A 7,679-nucleotide genomic window follows, 5' to 3' on the forward strand; every position below is an offset into this window, starting at 1 on the left:
TCTCCTGGCACCTGGTGTGTAGATGGCAATTTTTCTTTTCTATTATCTGTTAGTAAAGACTATCAGAAGCTGTTTATTTTCAGTTGGCAAGGTCAGCAATACACTCCAAGGGAAGAGCAGTCTGTCTCAGATCTCACCGATGCCTAGGGATAGGGAGGGAGTGGCCCCCTCACCGTCTCCAAGGCCTAGTCCTCTGCTCCTGTTACTGGCAGCAAATCCATGCAGGTCTGCAACAACCTCAATTCTTGCCTCCTCAGAAGAAAGAATTCAATTGAGGGACATAAGACAGAAGGAGAGACTGAGGCAAGTTTTAGCACAGGAGTAAAAGTTTATTTAAAAGCTTTAGAATAGGAACAAAAGGAAGGAAAGTACACTTGGAAGAGGGCCAAGTGGATGACTTAAAAGGCAAGTGCGTGGTTTGACCTTTTGACTTGGGGTTTTATACGTCAGCATGCTTCCGGGGTCTTGCGTTATTTCTCCCCTGGTTCTTCCCTTGGGGTGGGCTGTCCCATGTGCCTGCCTGAGCCCACTGGCTCAACTCCTGAGATCTTATAGGGAAACTGCTGCTCGCCAGTTTCGAGTGTTTTCTATCTATTAGGAGCCGGCTTTTCCCTGTTGCTGGGTGTGACCAATTATTACTTTAGAAAGACAGTCAACAACCGCCAGACCATCACCTGATGGTCACCTGACACTCCTGGTGTGTGTGGGGGATGGGGAGCCCTCTCCTGCCCTGCTCTTCCTGACTAGCTACCCACTATAACACTCCCAGAGGGACCTGCACATTTTGTGCTCTTTGCAAGACAGTGCCTGCCCAGCACCTGTAGGCCTGCTCACCCCTTCAGGGTCATGATTTTTGCTTTTTACCGCAGGTACCCATAAGCAAAACATGGCGTTGTTCACCATGCTTTTACATTATTCACATAATTTTAAGTTATTTACATAACAATGTAAAACCATGGTGAACCATGCCACATTTTGCTTATGGGTACCTGTGGTAAAAATCCTGCTACTAGCTCATTTTGCAGCATCTATAATGACAGGTAATGCTCCATTCACTCCTTTGTGACACTTGCAAAAACTGAGAACATAACGCCTCCCAGTTAAGCAGGCATCTGGGCAATGTGAGGAGAACAGAAATAGACCACGCTGCATTTATCTCTCTTGATGACAGGCATTGAGATTTCCACTTTTTCTGGTTTCTTATTATGTCTCTACTGGGCATTATTACATACATCTTGCACACCATGGAAAGTTTCTCTAGGGCAGTGGTTCACAAACTTTTTGGATACAGAATACTTTTATGTGCTTGAAAACTGAGGACCCCATACAGCTTTAGTTTATGTGGGTGTCAGGTTCTAGCCCAAACTGAAGTCCGAAGGGAGTTGGTGGGTAGGTGAGGGGTAGCTGAAAAAACACCCGAGGAATCATAGGCAGTTTGAACATGGCCTTATCCTCTCTCTGGGCACGAGCCATATGTCCAGTGTCAGCAGGGTAATTATACCTTTTACAGACAATAGAGGCTCTGAAGCAATCACGAGCTCATGTGAGTGGTCACCTAATGCACCTCAAGTGGCATGATTCATAATGTGCGGAGTCGTGTGCCTACGTTCCAAACCCACTGAGTCATGGTGCACCAAAAAGTGGCCTCAGCCTGCTCCTGACTAAAGCGCAGCCATCTTCCTTACACTCCACCCCTAGGCCAAGGGCATCTTCCAGGTAGGGACATGTGCCCGTAGGGTGGAGCCCTGAATCCATAATCCACAGCAACAATACGGAGAGCAACAGCTCACTACTAGGATTCCAGCTATGCTACTTATGACTATCAGGGCCCAGCATAGGCCAGAGCCCAGGGATGTCTACCATCTCTGCAGAGGGTCATCAGTAAGGCTCTTGACTACCTTAATCTCCTGTGAGACCCCTTGCAGGGCTGCTGTTATGTTCTGCCAATTGTCAGGGATAAAGGTACAACATTGTGTTCCTAAAAGGGCACAGGTGCCTCCTTAGGCAGCAGTTACTATGTCTAAGACCATTCGGTTTCGCAACACCACCTTTCTGATCTGATCAACCTCATCCATTAATGGGAAGAGGGCCACTCAGGTGTAATTCAGAGCCTGAGCAGCATGCTCTGCAAGAGCAGTAACTTGTGCTTCTACAGTTATGACACACACTCCAGGGATAGTGCCTGTCAAGGGGTAAGACCACCAGGGTGCTCATCACACTTGCAAAAACCGAGAGTGTAGCACCTCCCAGTTATGCGGGCATCTGGGCAATGTGAGAACAGTGGCAGGTACATGAGGCCACCCTCAGGTATAACGTCCAGTCCAGTTTGCTTATAGGTAAGGCCACCCTGTGTCCCCACAGACCCATAAACTCCCAGGGGGCACACAGTCCATCGAGGCCCCTTGGTGGGGCCGCTTCTTCCACCATACCTTTGGTGTGGTGACATGTATTATGTTTACACAGGCTGTGACGGGTACCCATCCCACAGTGCTGTTGCCCCAGTGTTGCTATGTTCACCACAGTGCCTGGGCCAGGGGTACTGCACGTTACCCCACTAGCCAGCCCCACCCATCATAAATGCTATGGGCCAGCCAGGGAATAGCTGTGCTGTGGGTCTTGTGGCATCCTTTGTCCAAAGCTTGCCACGTTGCATTCCAGGCATCAGCCATGGGACCCCAAGTCTCCAGCCATGTCCGGTTCTCTGCAGATGCTGAATGTATGTGCTAAGGCAAGCCATCTGCAGCTGCTAGAAGGGCGGTGCAGATCCAACAGTTGGAAACATTGGTCACTTCAGCGTAGGTGTGGGCCCAGTCCACAGTGCAATTGGAGCATGTTAACCTACAGTTGGAATGACAGAGTAGGCATAGGTACTAACAGAGGAAAATCACATCCCTCAGGTAAAATACAGGCTAACCTTTCATCCCTGGATAACAATGCAGCCCCCAAGGGCTTCTGCCCTGGGCAATAGTACCACACCTTTTCAGCTCCCCATGGTTCCTTTGGGTCCTGTATTCATGCCAAAGTCACAGGGGAGCTTGTCGTAGGCCACACAGACAGTACATTTGAACACTGGAGGAAAGTTTCTTCCCTGGCCTTTTTCCTGCAAACAGTTAACTTCGGGGACCATTCATTGAACACCCAAAGAGTGATATACAAGTCATACTGTAGGTCCTCCCCACAGGGAGCTACGATGGACAACCACCAGCAGCCGGGGGCTTGGAGGGGCTATGGCCACAGCCAGGTTTTCTGTTCCCCTGCCTTCAGGGATGTTGGGGCAGGCAAAAACAGGTTACTGTTCATCCCCATACCTAGTCAGAGGAGGTTACCCTTGGTGTGTATCTGCAACTGAATAGGGGTGGTGGCCCATGTAACAAAGCCTCCACCTGGGCTGGGCTGCTTTTCCATGGCCATTCATTCAGGGTTTGGAGCATCAGGTCCAGCCTGGAACTTCAGCCCTGCAAAGACAGGAGTGTGACATGCAAGTAAAACCCATTCTTCAAGAGCTCGCTGTATCACTCAATCATACCCACAGCTTGCAAGTTGTGTGGTACATGGAATCCCTACTTTATGTCCATTGTTGTGCCTGTTGTCCAGTAAAATGTGTCCCCCATCACTCTCAATGACCAAAGGGCAACCATATAGAGCACATAAGTGTTGCAGGGTCTGGATGGTGTGTTGTTGGTTGGCCACCCTGCAAGGATAGGCAAACAACAGGCCTGTGACTGTGTCCACAGCTGTTAGCACATGCGTATACCCTTGTGACTTCGGCAGCAGCCCAATGTAGTCTACTTGCCACCTGGTCAAGGGCACTTGCCCTGTTGTCACTTGTGTAGCACTGGACAGCTGCCTCCATTTAGGGTATGCCTGAGCACATGCCTGGCATTTCTGACAAGCCTCCCAAATGTCTTGCATGGGCAGAGACAGACCCCAACATTTATTGACTTGTTGCATCAGTTTACCCCCTGCATGTCCCAGTTTCCGGTGTAGCTACAAGGCCACATCTCATGTAGATGCCAACTCTAACCATTGGACCTTGGCCAAGGCTTCTGCCTCGTCATTGCTGGGGGTGGCCAGAGGCATATGGCCTGACAAATGATAAATAGTTACATCTTTGTGATGACCCATTTCCCAGAGGTCTTGCTACATGGGTTGGTGGCCCCAAATGGGTTGGTGGCCAACTAGCCAATTCTGTATTTTCCAAGTAATTAAACACAAGGTTAGGCCTCCATAGACTGCCCAGCTATCGGTACAGATTACCATAGGTGTCTCCGCCTTGTTGATCACCATCCATACTGTTCTAAATTCAGCCCATTGACTACTTTGTCCACATCTGGTTTCAAACCATATGGTTTTGGTACTAAGTTGGACTGCAACGCTGGTCCAAGCAGGAGTAGCACCTCGACTAGACCCATCTGTGTGCCATGCCCCATCAGGAATAGAGGGATGCCCTTCCTTAAATGGCAGTGGCTAGGGGTCAAGGGGTGCCTCAGGCCCCATGGCCTTCTCTTGCATTAGGACTGCCGGTCCCAAGATCTCTTGCAACTCTGCTGCTAATGGGCTTGTACTCAGCATACTCTGTTGCTCCAAGTAAGTGCCTCACTTTGCCAAAGTGGATGTCTGCGCCATCCCAGTCCGGGGGGTCATTACACATGAATGCACCCATCCCGCTGTCAGGTAAGTCATCCACACTGTGACTGTAGCCCATCCTATCACTTCTCACAAGCCTGAAGGGCAGCATATACAGCTGCTAGCTATTTCTCTATCAAGGAATACCAGAGCTCAGCTCCTTTCCATAGTTGGGACCAAAAGCCTCCTGGCATTCTCAGGCACTCTGTGTGCTGCCACAGGCCCCAACGAAAACCATCTGTGGTCACATGCATATCCAGTTCAAATGGGCACCCCTTGTCAACTACCCACAGGGCTCGTGCCTGCTGAATAGCCCACTTGGCTGCCAGGAAGGCAGTCTCAGCCACATCAGCCCAATCCCAGATTGCTCCCTTCTTTGTTAACTGATACAATGGTTTTATCATTTGAGCTAAATGAGGCAGGAGTGTCCACCAATATCCCAGGAGGCTCACAAAAGTTTGCAGCTGCCTCACTGTGGTGGGCCAGGGATATGCCTAAATTTTGTCAATGATAGCCTCTTGTATGGCCTTCATCTTACCCGACCAGATAACTCCCAAGAATTTAGCAGGTAATCCAGGCCCTCGGACCTTGGATTTGTTGATGGCCCAACTGCATGCTGCCAAATGTTGCCACAAGAGGGGTGCCGCTGCTTCTAAATCTGCAAGAGAATCAGAGGTTAACATAATATCATCAACATAATGGAACAAGTGGACTCCCTTTGGACATTTTCAGGCTGTTAAATCCATGGCAACAAGACCATGACATATGGTGGAGCTATGCACATAGCCCTGCAGCAACACTGTGAAAGTCCATTGTCATCAAGGCAAATTGTTCCTGGCTCTCTAGAGCAAGGTCAACTGAGAAGAATGCATTGGCCAAGTCCACCACATAGTGGTACTGTCCCAATTCCATTGTCGAGTGGCTCATCAAATCCGTGATAGATGGCACAGCTTCCAAGCCATGTAAAATATCCACCTCCAGAATGTATTCAGGTATGGGAGAGACATACACAGTGTATAAGCAAGGAGCCAAGTGGCCAATGCCAAGGTACAGAGATACAGGTTTCACTTTCACTGACTGGCCTCCATAACCGTCAATGTATGCACATTTGCCCAAAAACTGAACTGGGTTCCCATAAACAAGGCTACAATCTATGCCAGTATCTACCAGCACCAGCACCCACTGTACATTGGTGGGGGACCAGTGGATTGCCAATTCCACATGTGGCCTCTGGTGGTCTGGTGTCCCCCCAAGCCAGACACCTTTGGCCAGTTCCCTAGTTGAACAGAAAAGGCTCTACATTTCCACCTGGCTGCAGCAAGTAGTCTCTGAGCTGGGTGGGACCAGGTCACGCAGCAATGGCTTTCTCCCCTTTGGGCATTTTCTGGAATTGCTGCCCTGCATACAACTGTCTCCACAAAGTTAGGAGTATTTCATTGGGCTGCTTATCAATTTTCTCTCAGTCAACCCCAGCCAAAATCAAATCTATCCACATCTGTTAGTGTGTCACTCATTGGGGCCCCCTTTTTTTATGGGGGAGCCCCCTGTGGGTGGGGTACCTTCCCCCTCTTTATGGTGTGGACCCTTCAATCCCCCTGACGGCCTTCTGCTTCCCTGAGAGCCGCCATGGCAGTGGTTACTTCATGTATGCAGTGCCCTACGTATGGGGTGAGGACAGCAGCTAGGGAGCCAAAGGGCCTCAGGAGCATCAAACCCAACATGAGATCCCTCATGTGGGAGGCGAAACATTCATCATCTGGCCCTCAGGTATTCAGGTCAAACATAGCCTGCCGCATACACATCTCCCGAATGACTTACACCAAATTGACATACGACTGCCGTTTACTCACAATTTTGGGGCATTTCACCAGCATTATTCCATGCAGTTCATATGGCTGCCTGTAGCCACTCAGTCAGGGTGTGGTCTCCTTGCCCTGCCACTAACCACCTGCTCACTTGCAGCCGCTAACAGAGAGAGGGATGAGTCATGGTGGAGGCCAGCTTGTCCATCTCAGAGGTGGAATGGGAGATACTATCTGCTCCCTTGTTCCACAGACAAAGCATCCAGGCAGGCAGGGGTTCCCCTGGACACTGGCAGCACTGCTTGTCTAATTCCTGCAACTCAGTTGGGGTACAGGCAATATATGAAATGTGTTGCATTATGGTGGGGAGTCCCTGAGTCCACCCTTGGAGCCCCAGTGGCTGTTCATGATCTACCTTCTGTCGGACCACTGGGTGAGCCCACAACAGAGGTTCTTCCTCCTTGGTATGAAACTGAGTGGGGATCTCCAGACAAGATGATGGACCCAGGCCTGCAATCACGGTAGCCTCTAATTCCTTTTCCAAGCTCTGAAGCCACGCCTCCAGGCGTCCTGCCTGCACCTGGCGGTCCCCATTCATGGCAGCCTCCAATTATTTTCCAGATCGGTGTAGCCAGACCTCCAGTCTGCATCCCTCAGGGACTGGGTGTGTACTTTTCTTAGCACAGTTTAAAATGCCCATCCAACTCTGCCAGCAAAGGCTCTCTCCTTCTTGGTGCTCTGCACTTCCAGCTGCTTCAGCGCCTTCTCCATGCTCATGGCGGACCCATCTACTGCCATCCAGGTTTCCACTCAGGCCCACCCTCACAGCATGGCTACCACTGGGTACCACAACCCATGTTGTGGTCACATGGCCAACCTGGAATCAGCAGGGACCGAAGGCTCACTTACCTTAGGATCCTGTTCGTGATGCCAATTGTCAGGTTCTAGCCCAAACTAAAGTCCAAGGGGAGTTGGTGGGTGAGTGGCAGGTAACTGGAAAAACACTCGAGTAGGCGGTTTCGACATGGCTTTATTCTCTCTCTGGGTGCAAGCCATATGTAGTGTCAGCAGGGTAATTTTACCTTTTACAGACAATAGTGACTTTGAGCCAAGCACGTGCTCATGTGAGTGGTCACCTAATGCACCTCACCTGGCATGGTTACATAATGTGCAGAGTTCTGTGCCTGCGCTCCAAACCCACTGAGTCATCCTGCACCAGAAGGCTGCCTCGGCCTACTCCTGACTAAAGCA

At 50.2% G+C, this 7,679-nt stretch overlaps 1 long non-coding RNA gene across 1 annotated transcript; it reads right to left on the reverse strand.

Moving 5' to 3' along the window:
* Positions 1-304: 304 nt before the first annotated feature.
* LOC130541405 (uncharacterized) lies at positions 305-7,460 on the reverse strand. The gene is made up of 5 exons (XR_008955456.1): positions 7,338-7,460; positions 6,477-6,591; positions 5,165-5,284; positions 3,309-3,455; positions 305-2,838 (listed from the first exon to the last, which is right to left on the reverse strand). It is a non-coding gene; the product is annotated as an uncharacterized LOC130541405 (long non-coding RNA).
* Between the last annotated feature and the right edge of the window lie 219 nt (positions 7,461-7,679).

This window comes from Pan paniscus, chromosome 2 (genome assembly GCF_029289425.2).
Source record: "Pan paniscus chromosome 2, NHGRI_mPanPan1-v2.0_pri, whole genome shotgun sequence".
Classification (NCBI taxonomy): Eukaryota; Metazoa; Chordata; class Mammalia; order Primates; family Hominidae; genus Pan; species Pan paniscus.